Below are 17,827 nucleotides of genomic sequence, written 5' to 3'. Positions count from 1 at the left end.
GCAATACGCCAAACTTATAGCGAACACATAAATTCATATAAACGCCGTAATTACGTAATACCATAATGTATCTCCGCAGCTCTGCTCGCGCGTCCGCTTCGTCCGCAGTCATCCGTTCCTCTTATCTCCATGATCAATTAATTAAGGTCTGGCAAATTTGGATGTCGCATAATTAAAAACAAGGACGCCTGTTTAGCTCGACAAATTATCGGGTTATTTCGGAATATGTCCTTCCCTGCTCGACTCATTGCACTTATTAGCATAAACGAAATTCACTGCACTGGAGATGCAAATGATTCATCGCAACAGGAATATTGTCATTAATAACAGCGAACTACGTCAGTCCAATCGTTAATTATTATAATTATGTCGACTAAAAAATCAAATCAAGTTTTGTTCTTAATATTCCTGATATAAATATTATTTAATTTATTCTTGCTCTCTGGTTCTTTCTCTCTCTTTTCCTTTTTTCATATTTAAATCTAAAACATAATTTTAAGAAAATTATGATTCTTATTATAGTGTCCTTTGCAGCATCAACAAACTTTAACAAGATAAAATATTTAGTGATATTACTGATAAAATATTTTTGAAATATTTTACAATTTATACAATCTTTTAAGTATATATAATTTAATTAAAATTTAGTTTTAATAAAATTATATTTAAATGAAAGAGAATGCAAATTGAAAAAGAACAGCTACACGATTTTTATTACAATTTACATATTTATAAACAATAATCATTGAAATTAATCATTGAAAATAATTGTAAATAATTGAAAGTCGTTTTCCTTTTTTCAGAAAATTTATTTTATTAGGTTCTTATCTATTCGTAATCGATTTAATAATTTACTTAAATCGATTATGATTGAAATTTTGATATTATCAGGATGAAAGAATTATATTCAAACGGTTAGTTTTGTGTGTGTGTGTGTATGTGCGCGCGTTAAATTTCTGTGAGAAATAATTTGTTCCATACTTTTAGATCTTCTTTTATGTAATCGCTACAATCGAGTGCACAACATACACGGTTATTATGGTGCAATTATGCGTGGTGAAATGATAAGTAGCGGGGGCCACGTTAACGCGGACAGGTTCATTTCCTTCTCGTTCTCCGACAGGAGAAACACGAATCAATCATCGGGCCGAGCTTATCCTTCCTCTCTTCCACTGACATCCCTCTCCGTTCTAATCACTCACGGCGGCGATCAGCTGCGCTGCGTCTAATTTAATCACGTCTCTTTACGCTCGAGAAGTTCGATATCGCGGGCAGAAACTTCATTGTACTCTTACTAACCTCTTGCCGCCTACGCCCACACATTACAATTGACGCAAGCTTTTATGCACCTGAATTGCCGTAATTTATGACGCAATCGGGTCATAATTATTTCGGTGTGAAATAATGAGGGCGTTAATGCGCTAGCGCGCGTTAATGTATCCAAAAAAGTTACGCCGCTGTTATTTATAATTTCACATTTTCTTAGTAATTATTAATATAGGATAAGGTCGAAAAAGTTCAACGATACGTATATAATGTTCCTTTTTACCAGTTTTTTAAGTTTATGTTTTATTATATACTTTTTTAGATGTGACTTTTTCTGCACTGCACAACATTAAAAAACTTTAAAATTGTGATATTGATAATAAATATATATATATAATATATACAAGTATACATTGTAACAAATTTATCTCTCGATCGTGACGTCTGATACTTTCTCCTATTAATTCTACATATGTTAAAGGCAGGTTAAAGTTAATGATTTCATTAAACATTTTTAAATAGAATGGAAATTAATCAGGAGTTTAATTCAATACATTAACATTCATTCATTATATACGCCTTCATTCATGTAATTTGTCGAGTACCTGTATTCATAATCTCGTCATTACAGACTGATAGACTTTAATTATTCTCCCTTTATAAGGTACAGATACTATTATGTAAAATGACGTTTAGTCGTCAATTATCACCCGGTGATTTGAGTAATCTTAACTACATTACGCTGAAATTAATTTTGACTCCGGCTAAACGATGTTACATCTTACGTAACCGAGTCTAGACAGATGATCCAGTTGATTTTGATTGATGTCGGTCAATGCGTTATCGAGCCAGCACGCTGATGTGTTAATTCATCGACGAATTCGCGGTTGGTCCTTTTCCACGGAGACACAACCTCTTCCAGAGTCGGGCCGCGTGCGGCGCCTTCCCCGAGCTTCTCTCATCTAATCGCTCACGCAGTAATCGGCTGTGTCCCACTTAACTTGGATAGCGTGGGATAGGCCCTTGGGAGATGATAATTACACGTCTCGCGCTCGCGCGCTGTGGGTCGACCTACGGGCATGCTGGCACGACCGTATCGTACCGTACGCTACGGCCGTGCACTCTCACCGGACTCTTCGGCCTCGCCTCTCTCTCTCTCTCTCCTTCTCTCTCATTCCCCGATCACCGTGTTTCTTCTGTCTTTCCGCGCTTACGTTCGAGTACCAGCGCGCGACCGCGGTGCCCAACGGAATCCTCGCCGTCGCCGCGAGTAATTCCCGGGGTCGGACGTGTCCGCGCGACCTCCGGTATCTTCTCGCCATCGCGCGCGGATAGCGCGAAGACGCGCGCGAGTCGCGCGACGAAAGTGATTTCGTCGTCCCGCCGGAGACGCGCGCACTTTCCCGGTTATTCTTGGACCGGCTGCATTGATGGGTCAAACCTGTTATGCACAATGTCTAGTCGGACAGAGATGATATATAGTCATGTATGAGACATATGTATATAAAACTGCATGCAGAGTCGCGACAGACCGAAGAACAGGATCTCTCGTTAAGTTTGACTAATGAAGAAAGTAAATCCGCCGCGACTTTTCACGTCGTAAGTATATACCTTGAATGCGCGATCGATGCCTGAATGCTTAAAATCGATTAAAGCCTATTTAGAGGTAAACTGCGAAATATGTAGAAAGAGTCGGATATTATGATGTTATGTTGTTTAATATAAAGCGTCGGAAAAAAAATTGGGAAGTATTGTAATTGCAGAAACTGCAGCTGGTTTCTACGTTTTCTACGCGCCGCGAGAATTCCAATGAACTCGTTGGAAAAATAATTGACGTCTCTTCTACGGTGGATTACGCATTCGTTTACGAGTTAATCACGCTTATTTCACAGTCGTGAGCATCAAGTTTTATGCGCCATCGAGATAAAAATCTGTAGAGGCTTCCTCCTCCTTTTTCTTTCGTTTCACCAACGGTGAAAACGCCAAATCGTTAATTGCGCGTTGGCAATTTGCCACGGTGCAAAAGGAGAACAAAAAGCGCGTAGGCTAATAAAGACGATAACGAATGTGCCATCTGCCACGCGTCGAAATCACTCGCGTCTCGCCTAGCGCGATTATCCCGTCAATCTCGCGCTCGCTCGAGCGCGCGCGAACAACCCGTCGACACTCGCAATCCAACACACACCGATATTTCCGCCGGTGCGCCGGGATTGAGATACGTTTTCGAAACTGTCGCGTGCGTGGAAATAGGCGGTTTGTTTTATTTGTCGTTACGTTCGATCAAATATCGCGCGTCGAGAGAGAAACGCCGTATAGAGAGACCCCGTTTGGTCAGCATATTGATTAACGAAACGAGAGATGCTCCGGAGAGACAGAAATAATTTATTAAATTTCTATTTCTATTCTTACCTCCTCTTTCTCTCTCTCTCTCTCTCTCTCTCTCTACTTTGATTATCTCGTTTTTGTTTCTTGCAACACGACAATTTCCTCTAGTAATCCACTCGGTGTACTTCAGGCGCTCACGGTGTTCAGGAAAAGTATATAGCAGCCCGCCGCGCCGTCTTTGCTATACTATACCCGTCGCCGCCAATTACTACCGCCGCCATAATTATTCAATAAATTACAATTACGCCGTCACACTCCGGGGAGTTTGTACAAGTAATCGCGCGGCGGTTATGAGAGCGGATCCAGCGCGCGCGCGCGAGAAATAACGGATCCGGGCGCGATAAAAAGGATAATAAACGTCCCGTTCACGGCGTAACGATATCACTTTCGTCTTGCCACGCGAGAGATCATGCGCGTCATTCGCGCTCTCGTAGCGGGGCGGCTTTTATTTTTTCACGCCACGGAGTGGCAAAAATCACGGCGGCCTCGCCGAACGCCGCCTAAGGTATACGCCTCGACACACTATTCCTTGCGTAATCCCTGCGAGTGTGAAATATTCGTCTGCGATCGTGTCGCACGATAATCCCGTCGTAAAGCGCGTTGACAGCGAAAAAATCGCGATGGAAGAAATCAAAAGCTCGCTCGAGCTGCGTCGCAATCATTTTTCGAGATACTTTATTGTAACTTGTAATAGCGTAACTTGGACGAGTCCTCGCGGATCCGTTCTTTTTATGATATTTAAATCATCTTGAAACAATGTTAAGAAAAACAGACAGGTGTGTATGTGTATGTATAAATAATAAATATGGAAAAAAAAATTATATAATGAATAATCTGTCAACGACTAATCCAGATAAATATTATTTTAAGCAGTGCCGCATTTAAAATTAAACAAGGTATAATCTTAAGTTAAACTCTTATATTCTGATCCTTGCTAAAGTGTCCTGGAGAAAGTTATTCTTATCTATTCAGGCTACCTCATCTAATAAAAGAAAAACAAACGAGAGAGTTCGAAATGTCGTTCTTTCGCTCCGCATATCTCTCTTTCCGCTCCTCTCTTGCCATCTATTTAATTAATTGTTTGTCTAATTGAACTTTGATTTTAATCATAGACGACGACGTCGCGCCGGCGCGGCGTCCGCGTCTCCCGATATCCCGCTGAACGCGGAGCATCGCCATGTCGCGCCGCGACCGACGCCGGCGTCGGCGTCGAGAATCGCCTGTAATATGATAATAGCGCGGCGCGCGGCGGGGCACTCCCCGGCCCGGCCGCCTCTATCCGCGTACGTACGTTCCTTACCTTCGCGTCTCCTCGCGAAGTGAAAGGCGGGCGAGTCGCGCCGCGCGCTTGTATGCCTATGCCCGAGCTATGCCTGAGCTATGCGCCACGGTGCCGCGGTCCCCCGGTCGCCCCTCGCGCGCCGGGGTCAGAGGTCGGCTCACCCACTCCCCGGTCTCTCCGGCCGCGCGCGCCTCTAGCTCTTACTCGCCGATCTCCTCTCGCGCGCGTTGTGTTGTGTCTCTGGCGTTTATCCTTGTCGAACGCGCGGCGTCGCGTCGCGTCGGCGGCGGGATGCAAGCTTACGTTACGTCGGCCGTTCCTCCGAGACGTCAGGCCAAGACCAGGATCTAATGACGCGCGATCGTTTTCTGCTCGTTCGCTCGCACGCTCGCGCGTCCAGAGACTTCGCTTGCTCGTCCTTAAGACATCACAATCGCGGCGATGCACCTGGAGAAAAAAAAAAAAGTTGTAGTATCCACCATAATATCACTGTAATTTTTGGACCCAACCATTTTTGTATATAGTTATTCAATAATATAAATTATAGTTTGTTTAAATTATATTAAAATTCTCATAATCATAATATATTGGTCTATGTAACTTGTGATATGGTTGCCATAATGAAAATAGAGATTTAATATAGTAAGTTGTACCATAAAATATTTACTATAAGCACAAGTATATGGTCATTTTTATCAATATTATAGTAATAATTATAAAAATGATATTTCTGATTATTTTACTATGCAATTATAGTCGCAAATATCACTTTTTTTCTCAGTGTGACGCTTTTCTCGATTCTGTTTAAAGCTTAATCGCATGAGCTTTTTTCGCGATTGAAATTTTAGTCGGTGTATAAATGGTCGAGGCTCAACGTCTGTTTTATAGGTGATGTTCGCGTGAAGCGTTTATTAACGCATTTTCACCGCACGATGAAACGGAGTGACTTAACAATTAACATGAATGAAAAATTCCGAACTAAATTCTTCTACACTCAAAGTTATTTTTAATTCGCCAAAGTTTAACGTCACTTTGTGATCGTACAGTTTTACGCAAATAGCTGCGCTAAGAGAGAGAGAGAGAGAGATCTAAAAGTCAGGTCACGACCTGGATATTTAATTACGAAGGTGGTAATTATGTGTAAAAGGAAACGACAAAAAATATAGATTGACGGCATATGCATATTCATCATATATTTCAGACGCGCGGTATACAGTAATTATCGCGCTTGTCGCGGCACCAAAAATTAAACGTGTCAAACAATGCAAATGCTAGTAGTGATCGGGGGGAAAAAAAAAGAGAAGACCGTCCGTATCGAACGACAACATATAATTGTATCACGGAGATACGGGGCAATATGTAATTAACATTTGCATACGAATATTGCCCGTAACAAAATCATCAAAATCAGAATGACCCTTCGACTTTTTCGTGATATTTTTTTCAGCAACATCGGGGTACATCGTACCCGATATTAAGCGATCGTTAAAACACCAGAGAGGGCGAACTCTGTTCGGTTCGTGAGTGTCGAGAGGTCGATATAGATCAGCGCGCACCACGAGATAAGCGAGATATCCGCACGAGGTCCCATTTTACAGTTAGCCGAGAAAAGGAAGGCTTTTCCTTCGGTATTTCGTTGTCGCGTGTACCCGACGCTACGGCTGCGTGGGACTGGGTGGAAGATCGTGGTGATTAATGGCGATCAAAGGGAGAAGGCTGAAGAGAAAGAGAAAGAAGTGTACGCTCATGCACGCGTACACGTGCACGGAGAGACAGAAAACGGTTCTAAGAGCGACGACAACAGCCAAGCGTCGCACCCTTCGCGTGGCCCGCGAAACGGCTCTACGCGGTATGCGTATTGTATGGTAATACTGGCCGTGTACCTACTCCAATATTTATTCACTGTCGTTATAACGCGCTTTTACTGCCATCCGCCACTATCCATCTCCCGCCCGGACCGACAGACGGCGGCGCGCGGCCCCGAGAGCTTCTCTCCTGCAGATGGGACGACGCGGCTCTCCTGTCATCCGATTCAGATATATAATATGAAGAAAATCATAATGTAACATCTAGATCTCACTTCCTGGGCGTGTTAATCGCTGCTATAAACCGAGCAACGTTTGCCGGCGAAGAGAGACAATCGGTCGCTCTAAGAATTTTATTAGGAAAACTTTATGTTGTAAAGAAAATCCTTTTTTTTTAGTACGTAAAGACTTTCTTTAGACACGTCGATAGATGATTTGAAACAATCAAAGGGATATTAATTTTAATATTTAAAATATGTAAAATTCGACGAATTATTGAAAGATCTTTCATTAATTACATTTCGCTCAAATATATAATTCGAATATATGCTGTTTTTTTTTCGATATTATCAAGATTATAATTTCAATAGTATCGCACATAATATAATTATTAACTTTCGGTTTAACAGATTTCAATTAATTATATGTACACGGAATTGTTCTTTCTCTTTTCCTCTCTTTCATTTATTCTCAAACTTTCAATTAATTACTTAATTTTTGAAGAATATATTTTGCATACTCAGAAACTCTTAATATCTTCAACTTTTCATCGCAATCCTTATCGGTATCGTTGAAATTTGTCGCTTAGCGTCCGGGTGCTTTGCATTCATTTGAATATCGCTGCCTTGCACTCGCATCCCGCTAGATTTCCAGTGGCGTTTTAATGACCGCGATCTCTTCTACACCCACGTACGTAGGCGTACCTATGTACACACTGTGGTAAAGCAACTTCGAAATGCAATGTACCGCTCTTCCTTGAACTGTCGTGGAGAACGCTATTCCGCCACGTATTTGTCCACCTTGGCGGCAACATATTTTTTTTATATCTCTGCGCGAATAAACTCAGACATGCAATTCGATTTCCGAGGTTCGCTGTGTCTTGTTTATTTAAATCTAAGCGATAGAAATATCCGCGTTTCATAAACAATGAAATGGATCGCATGGGACGGTAATTAAGAAAAGAATTAACTTTGGTTTATGAATTAACTTATGAATTGAGGACGAGAATATTTTCTATCGTATTGCTCAAAGTCACATTTTGATACTAAATTTATTTGTAATCGTTAAGAATTTATTTAAAAAATGTATTAATAAGGCATTAATCGTATTACGTAATATATACACTCACAAAAAAATGTTTAATTTTAAGTTATTGAAATGTTTAATTTCTGTTTCCATTTTTTAATACTTAAAAGTATTTTAATTTTAAAGCTAAAGTCTTTAACAGTTTTAATTTTATCGGAACAATGTTTAAAACTAAAATATTTTTAAGTATTTAAAAAATGGAGATACAAATAAAGCATTTAATATCTACAGAATTAAACGCTTCTTTTAGGAATGTAGGTCACAATAGAGAAATTATTGAATTATTTTATTCTTAGAAATTTTTATATGACAGGTTTGACAGTTTAATTTTGAATAATAAATTGTGACATACTGCTAACCTTGGTAAACAATAAAATATAAAATATTTTTACATGTAAATTATATCACTTGTGAGGAAATCCGGAGAGAGATACAGAGAGAGAGGGAGTGATCAATTGTCGTATGTTTACCTCGGTAATGAAGAGAAAATTAATCGTTCGACGTAGAGGTACCTCGTAGAGAATTTTCGATTGATTGTGCATATTGTGTATATTGACCCATTAATTTCGACGCAGGCGAATGACCTCGTTTTTTTCTAGTCGGCTAGCCAAAGAGGAGGCTGATGGATCTTATAGCCGAGCGATTCCGGTCAATCGGGATGTCTGCGACTACTCGCTCATTGGCTCGTCCTTTCCTTTTTCGCCCGCAGCGATCTCGTCCTCTCTCTTTCGTTCCTGTGCCAGGTGACAGGTGAAACGACCTATACGCGCAGGACAGCGAGGTCGCGCGCACCATTCGCCGAGGATATACCCAATTCCGTAGTAAAGGAGAGATACTTAATCGAGAGGCTCTTCTCTCCGAGCGATGGGAATGCTCCTCGCTCGGCCGAGGAGAAACCGATCGCGATCGCGGAATAGCTCGTGATCGATTTGAGCGCAAAATTGGAGATGTGATTTATGTATACGAAGGGCGAGATTGTAGCCTCCCTGCAAATTGGCTTCTTGAATGAAAAAGTTTCTGAAATTCTTAGTTTCTCAACTGCACAAACGTAATAAAGAATGTGACGAGAGAAAATTTTTGAGCGGTATTTCGAAATGAATGAATAAAGTCGCTTAAAAAAAGAACGGTATGACAAAAAAACAGATGCTGACAGATTTCACGTGTGATGACAGATAATAATGCACGGTGAAAAGGAAGAAATTTGAGGAATTCGATTCACATTAAATTCTCTCAAATTGCTTTTGTTTCAAATTTAAAAAAGTGAGACAAAAAGTAAAAATATATACGAAATGTGCACGCGAAATGTCAGTCGCGTTTACACAACGGAATAACGAACCGAGCGTTCTCTAAAGAGAAAGAGTAACTTGATAAATGAGCCGGAGCTTTCAATTTTTCGCATTTAATTCCCGGGAATTCAGTAATGATACGTTTCGCACGATTGGCTGAGGAAACACGCGCATTACCTCCGTTAACATTTCTGCCGGCGGATAAAAGTCGCTTCTTTCTTTCCTTTCTTTTTCTCTTAATTTTTTTTTTTGTTTTGATCAGTGGCACGCCAGAGGCAACGAAGGTGCACATTAGCGGATAGACTAACGCGTTAATACGCGCGTCATTCGCGCCATCCGAAGGATAAACAAAGATTTTGCAACGTTTTCTTCAGACGTGAAATGTGCATCGCTCGCGCGTCACGCGGACCAACAATCGATGGACCACGCGCGCGTTCGAGTTTCCTACACGTTTTTATTTTATTTTATTAAATTGATTTTATTGAATTTTGTCGATAGGATGCGCGAAGGAACGAGGGACTGCCTTCCGCCGTAATCGGAGAAATGAAAGTGGTAAGCGAGGATCCGCGCGCGCGCGCGTGTCCTCGCAAACGCATAATTACCGCTTGTCTCCACACGTCGGCAGGTTCAGAAGTCGACAAAACTAGGAATCTCTTATGGTTACTTAACGTAAGTAATTGGCGTGCGGAACGAGTAATGTTACTTAATGTAACTGCAGCCCGCGCCGCCCCGTCGCAGTCGTCTCTCTCGATACGACGCGAAAGTATTCCAATCGAATATTATATGTATAGGCCGAGGCTGAGGAATCAGATTCGTGCGATCCATATGTGCTTTGTGATCAATCATAAAGAATTACGGAAGGTCGTGCTGTCTATTTGCCACGCGTTTCGAAACGCTCTGCGGTCTATGAGCAATCGAAGGCGGTTTGTGCTCTGATAAATCGAAAGCTCGACTTAACGTAATATGCGAAGAGTTGAGGTATCTCTTTTTAATTGTTATTTATAACCTTATGTTTTGACTACCATATTAAATTCAGTCTTAATACATAAATTCTATAATATTCAATAAATAGGATGTTTTAGGTTCTAAAATACTAGTTAAAAGTATCAAGATTTAAACCTGTAAGCATTTTAGGTTTATTCCTCTTTTTCTTAATCAACGATAAAAAATTTGGTGACTGTCCGAATTTTGTCTTGAAATCAGTTGTAAAAAGAAAAAATGGCTTATACGATAAAAATTCTATCTTATTAGAGTTTTAAAAGATAAATAACTTTTAAACGTGGATCTAAGTAAACTTTTACACGAATATTTATTGGAAAAAAATTAAAAAATTAAACTTAATTCATAACACTACTTTTACCAAATTTGCAAATACAAAATGCGATTTTACATAAGAATCAAAAGTAAACACAAATTTTTAATAAATTAAAATAAAAGAATTAAACATAATAATAAAACATCTATGAAACTTTTAAATTTATAGTAATACTCTAAGACGCGACACATGAATCTGATAATTTTATGCATTATAAAATAAGTTATAAAAACAAATAATATAAGAAAATTTGTAACGTACGAGCGAAAAATCTTATTGAAAGGAAAATTCGTTCGATTGTAAAGTTAATTACGACTTTTTCTGGAGCTGCGCTGAAGGTGCAGTCGGATCTAATCGGTCGCGACTGTACGATAAATTGATAAGATAATTGACACGCTTGTTGCGAAAACGCGTATCCCCGCGGGCTCCCGGAATATCTAACGCGGCAAACGCGAACTATCGCGCACGTGAGGAACACACACTATCACGTGGGCAACCTTTTATCCGTTTGTTTTCTCATCGGCGTTTACGAGCGGAATTAATAAACGCGCATTGACATCTTATCTGCTTCACGCCGACGTTGTGTACTCAAGAAAGCGCGGCTAAGAACCTGTCTTTTTGCGATATAAACATATGTAAGTGTTTTTCTGTCTTTAGCGTTGCGTGCAATATTTCCGCACGAATAGCGTTTCTCCTGGAGAGTTCAGTCCCTAAACGGCGATAAAACTTCATTTACAGACAATCACGTATATGTCTGTATATCTTTTCTTTCTAATTATCGCAATTATCTCGAGAATACGCTGCTTAGCAAATTACTTTCTTTTACAATCTGTTTGTTATTACCGTTTCAACATGTAAAATTGCGTATAAGCTTTGCCACAGCTCCTAAGTAACGTAATAGTAATAACTGCGGTATCAGATATCACGGGTATTAAAGAATTATTGAGAAATTCGAAATGGGTTATCGCGCCTCAAATCGATTGTCTTTGAATCGCGAGAAAAAATAAATATGCTGTCGATATTATATTATACAAGTCCGAGGAACGGCATATTAAAGTCTTCACATAGAAGGGCGATAAAACGTGTCAAAAGAAAAACGTTTTGCACTGTCGCGCGAGACGAGCTCGTGCGAAACTCACGCGCGAAAATAAATCGCGCGATCGATAAAGGATCGTAGAGATCTCGACACGCGCTAAACAGCTAAGCGAAGGAGACACACACACACACACATAACACATACACGCTGTCTCTCTCTCTCTCTTTCTGTCTCTCTCTCGTACACATATGCGGGAGGATTATTAATATACGGCCGATGCGAGATAACGCGGGGGACAATGATAAAGCGCGTACAGGAGCCACAAAGTAGATAGCAGGAAGCAGATATCGGATCTGAAAAAAAAAAATCCCCCCGGCCCGTTAACCAACGACGACCAAGGCCAAGCAACGTTGTTAACGACTTTGTAGGCAGCTCGGCTGCCAACCAACCTCGGGTGCCCGTGCGCGTCCCCGTCGCGGAGTAGTTCTGCATTAGTCATCTGTCAAACGCGATGAAACCCGGTATTACCCGTGCAGATTCCCACAATCTTCGCCTTTCTTTTTTTTTTCCGTGCGCGGTTCTCCTCGATAACCAAAGTCGACGTACTGCATTCCGCGGAAGTGGAATCAACCTCCAGAATGAATTGACGGTAGGTAGACTTGGCAGACCTCTCGCGAGAAAATGTTTTAAGAAGATTTACTCCGACCGCTTTTATTTCCCTTGTACGTTCGTAATAAATATTTTTTTCTACATAATCATCCGGAGTTTTTCCCTGTTAAAAAAAATCTTATTAAAAGTTCTCCGTATCAAGATGTCGACGAACTTTGACATATTTATTAAGCTTAGGAAAATTCATCTCTCTATATTTACAAACTTATATATTTTCTAGAAATACTTCTTTCTAAATTTATTTCTTTTCCTTTAATCTATCATTTTCCTTGAAGATCTGATAGATCTGAAGGTAGCTTCCTTGAATGGAACGCAAAAAATTGTAAATAGTGATGGCACACGTTTTTCTGAGAACATTTGTTGTTTTTTTTTTCATTAGAACATGAGCTAAAAATATGCTAGCTCCACTCTCGTGTAGGATTTCATGTAATCCGTATGATTTCATGCAAGTGGTAATAATGGACAATTGGCTGCGCTCTCCATCGCTTTTCTCCGGCTAGTGGTAACCGGCCGCGTGGTAGATCCTTTTGTTCTCGGTTAGACGATCGGTCGTACGAGCGATAGAGAGAAGGGATCGTAAATCAGTGAAATTGCACGATGCCGTAACGAAATCTTAAAACGCCCCCATCTTTTGAAAAAATTCGCCGGCGAAGGTGCTTTGCGCAACGTGAAAAGTTTTGATCCTCTTCTGCGCTCGGCAATTTGTTCTCGCTATCGTTGTTCCTCACCAGCCATAGAGATATGTGAGGAAATCGACAGGCTCTCGAGCATTGCGATACACTTGATATATCGCGTCTCGATCATTTTTCGCCATCTACAAATTATTGTTGCGTAAATGTTAATTTAGACTGGATGCCAATCTCGAAAACGATGGAATGATATATACACTATTTGGAAACGGTTTTTCTCCGTTGCCTCCTATATATGATAATTTCGCGATGAAAATATAACTTGTCATGTCACACGTCAAATCAAATTGCAACTGTGTTGTTTCGTATAAATAAACACCGTTATTGAATGTTGCGAGGTTTACTTGTGTCGATACTTGCCCAAAAATAAGAGTAACCCCGCGGGTTACTAAGAATAAAGCGCTCATGTCGAAACTACATTTGCGTGAAGCTTCCATCATTTGAAGCCTAAGGTTAAAAAGCGAGCAATAGTGTGCATAATTCACGCCAGTTCGAAAAACTTATACTTTTACGACGCTCTTTTAAATCCTAAAACACGCAATATTCGCTTTGATTATAATGCTCACCTTGGATCCGAGCAACAAATCGGATCTAAATTGCGTATTTACATAAATTATATAAATCAGAACTATGCATCGACTCGCGCCGTTATTCTTGTTGCCTTGGATCAATTCATCGGCTGAATTTATGGTACTGAAAAAAAAATATTCGGAGATTCTTCGAAAAATATTCAGTCAATGTAATATTTTCGAGCGGTCGGTTAATTTTCCAGTTCGTTATAACAGAATTTAATTTTGATTTCAATAGTAGCATGGTACATAGAATTGTTTCATGCACATTTTTTAACGTGAATGGTATCCTTTTGTATATTTGTCATACGATGAAGAGAATGAAATGTCTGCTACGTATGTTTTTTTTTCGAAATTCAATAAATGTTATAATTTTCTTTTTATAATTTTTTGGAAATATAAAAATCTCTATTTCAATTCTATTTCTAGGTTCGAGTCTATATGTGTCCGCTTTTATTATTTATTATATAACAAGTTTTTTTGTTCTTTATTCTGAAATTGGAGACAGCAAAGTTGTTGTCAATAAAAAGTCAAGAATTTTCTCGAATTACTATGGTTACTATATGAATTATGAATTCTCGTTTTGAATTACATGTCAGACGACGAATAGGTTTCCAAAGTGAATAAACAATCCGTAAGCGACTTACGTATATGGTTAGCAGGCGTTACGACGTCGTCGACGATGCCGTCGTCATTGTCGTCATCGTCGTCATCGTCGTCAGTCTCCGTGCATGTTAAAGACGGCACCGAAAAACTGTGGGAGAAAGTACCTGTATGTCTTCGAGGATCGGCCGCGCGGGGTGAAAGGGGGGAGAATAGAGAGGGAAGGGAAGGGGAGAGGGAACGACCTTCCCGCGATTCTCCAGCTTCGTGTCCAGGCGCATCTCTCTCTCTCTCTCTCTCTCTCTCTCTCTCTCTCTCTCTCTCTCTCTCTGTCTCTCTCGTACTCCTCTTTCCTCCCTCGCATTCACCGTCTCTCCCACTTTCCACCGTTCTCTTATAACCGGCCGCCTAGGTGAGCAACGCACGTGTATGCGACATATGTATACGTGTATATATACATACACACACACACATAACATGTATATAAAACTAAGCGCTAAAGATAACGAGGAGACTCGTTAACGACTTTGTGCAGATCGGAGACGGCGACGTTACTCGCAGGTCGTATATCGACTCTCCCACGAGGCGATAGAGGGTGAGAGCGCGGGTCAAAGGAGGCGGAGGTGAGACGGGGGAGAAGGAGAGGGGGAAGAGGAGGGGGAGGGTATTCTTCTTCCTTCTTCTCGCGGGTCGCACCCGACGGGGGTTTGCAACCCGACGGCGACCCCGCGTGTGACCCCACGACTCGGCGTCGATTCTCTGTATGGCATTATAATCGTGACTGCCTACCGGGAAGCGAGACCGTTTCTAAGGAGAGAAAACCGACGCCGAAGCGAAACACTCGCGCGAACGATGGCCTCCTAGCTCGCGCGCGAACGGTATCGAGATTCGACGAGCTCGATCGTGCCGAAATCCGGAAGTTGCACCTCGGCGTGCAAGACTGCATTCACTTTTTATATGCTCATCCCTCTTCCCGCATATATATGTGTGTGTATATATATATATATATATATATATATATATATATATATATCTGTGCACGCCTAACGTTAAGTGCGATGTAATGTTTTTGCGTGAATTGAAGACCCGACAGCCGCGTTTCGCCACGAAAGTGGGATATTCTTGGTTTTACACTAATAAATGACGAAAGATTCATTAATAGGCAAAACTATATATTACGAAAATAAATATGTGTATTTTATGATAATTAGATGTTTTATGTTTTATCTCTAGAAAGGTGTGGTAAAGTCAAATAAAATTCAGCGCTGTACGATCTTAATCTTTCAACATACACTTTGCAAATTTCGTTTCTCACGTGCGCTATTTCAATTCAACTACCAATCTCCTGCGAGATCTTTTGGGTCACGTAAAAGCGAAATCGCGACCATTCAATTACGAACACAATTTGCGCGGAATCAACTCTCGGTAGCGCCAAAAAGAGATTGCTCTTTTAAAAATTGATCATAATAACATTTCTTGAAATATAGCGAAATTTACAATGAGTACAAATTGGGCTGATAAATAATATAAAAATAAAAAATGTGTCGTTTTTCGGTTGAAGCAAAGCTTGATTCTCAATAATATATTTTGTATTAATTTTTAAATGTTTTTATTTCTATAAACTGCATGCCTATATGTGTTGTCGAACTGAAACGTAATCGTGAATTAAAGTTAGCGATAATATATCTCAAGTTAAACTGATCGTTACTTTTAATAATAATGCTACAAACGTCTTAAAACACCATAATGAAAGAATTTATGTAGAAAATATCACCTCATCTATATTAAAATTAATTCGTTTCAACGATACGACGGTCTCTTGGAATTAGATGTATACTATAAGATACTTCACTAGTGCTGCTTGACCGGATTTCATGTATCCGCGATTATGTTTCGCTGCGCTTACGAGAGATTTCGATCATCCATCCTCGAGGCATCCATCTGCCTCTAGTGTCGTCTTAGTGTCGTTGAGTGGAACACTTCAGACCTACGCGTCTTATAAGCGTACGCCTCTTAATCCCGGCCACTCATAGGAGGAATCTAATAAACTGAAGTATCTCCTCTCTCCTCTTTTTCTATAGCTCTTGTTTGTCATTTTAAAGTTTGTATACTCTTCTAACAAAATATATTTGTATCAACATTTATACCAATCTATTTCACAAATTAAAAAAGATGTATTTTTGTATCACATTTGTTATTTTTTTGTCATGAATTTTAATTTATATGACATATGTCATTATATATAGTAGTTTTTCGTTTTTCTACGTTCAATTTTCCTGTTTACTATTTAAATAAAATATTGATTGAGTAACGCGCCAAATCGTGACTTATTGCATAAGGTATCTTTTTTAAATTTATAGCGTTGCATTTTATACATTTTCAATCATGCCATATTTTCATACTTTTTTTCCGTATGTATTGTGTCATGTTTATCATATCAATCTTCTTTTTTACGATTGATAGAAATCTTGTTGTTTTTTGCCGACGAAATCTCGATTTTAATGGAACTCGTCGTGTTCTAGTGCGAATCTCGTTCAAGGATAAACCTGATCTTTGGGATGCTCTCTTACATTAGCATAGTCACCCTATAAAAAGAAGAATGTTAAATTTCTATGAGACACAAGGCCTGTAAAGTCATAAATTATTTTGAGGCTCTTACAACTATTCTCGTTTTTTTTTTAACGGATGAAATTAAGAGTGGTCAAGTTAACGAGCTATTCCAGCTAACGGTATTACAACAAAGTTTCTATCTTTCGACATTCGATCCACTCGCATTATTTTTACATAGTCTAGACGTAAGATTCATTCTGCATCATTGATGAGTTTATAAAGTATTAATAATTTTTTTTTAAGAAACTAAACTTTTGTACCAAAAAAATGGAGCAAAATCTTACAAACAGACAAATTCAATTTCGACATTTCTGCTGGATAGAATAAAATTTTCTAAAATAAAAATCAATCAATCAAGAGAGAGAGAGAGAGAGAGAGAGAGAGAGAAAGAATCGCGCTTGTCTCCCACGTCCGGCAGGACAAAACGTTTTTCGATTTCAGTGCGATCGAGACTCGAATCTCTGACGTTGCGAGCTAGAAGTCCATCCAAGGATAAGCCGCCTTCGACGGTCGGGACGCTCTCTCATTAGCATAGCAACGCGGAAACACCAAGATGCATGTAGGTACGCGCGCGAAACTCGTGCTCTCATCCTTGCGGCTGCTCTCGCGCGTGTGCGTGCGCGCGTGTATGTCGACATGCCCGCATCCCGTACATCCGTGTATGAGCAATCGCGATCCGCGGTGCGTGTACTGTACGCGCCGCGAGATCGATCGATCGATCGCCTATGGAGATAGTGTCGCAAGGCAAATTATAGAAAACATCGGGACGTGCGTGTCGCACAATGTAAATAATAGCGCCTCCACGCCGTGTTCCCGCACGCTTTTTCAGCGTAAGCGCGGAATGAGTATTCATATTCTCGCGCACGTGAGATCGAGGGGGGGAGATAAAGTGTAATTAAGAAATGGAAATATTGCAATAATATACAGTCCGCCACACGCGGAGGAATAACTCAATTTTGACCGCGAAATACGATCTTTATTTCATTCCCGACCGGCACATTGAATTA

The 17,827-nt window shown here is 40.2% G+C and overlaps 1 long non-coding RNA gene across 2 annotated transcripts in view; it reads right to left on the bottom strand.

Annotated features, from left to right (window-relative positions):
- The window catches only part of LOC114254005, a 107,558-nt gene that overhangs the window by 5,363 nt on the left and 84,368 nt on the right, over positions 1-17,827 (bottom strand). The window contains exon 3 of one of the 2 annotated variants that reach the window (XR_003625437.2): positions 4,952-5,380. This is a non-coding gene — a long non-coding RNA (uncharacterized LOC114254005). Of the gene's footprint in view, positions 1-1,777; positions 5,381-17,827 lie in introns of those variants that run through there. The other variant, XR_004962961.1, reaches the window with a different exon arrangement.

Source organism: Monomorium pharaonis, chromosome 4 (genome assembly GCF_013373865.1).
Source record: "Monomorium pharaonis isolate MP-MQ-018 chromosome 4, ASM1337386v2, whole genome shotgun sequence".
Classification (NCBI taxonomy): domain Eukaryota; kingdom Metazoa; phylum Arthropoda; class Insecta; order Hymenoptera; family Formicidae; genus Monomorium; species Monomorium pharaonis.
Note: the sequence above shows the minus strand (reverse complement) of the source record. Positions and strands in the feature narration are given on the sequence as shown.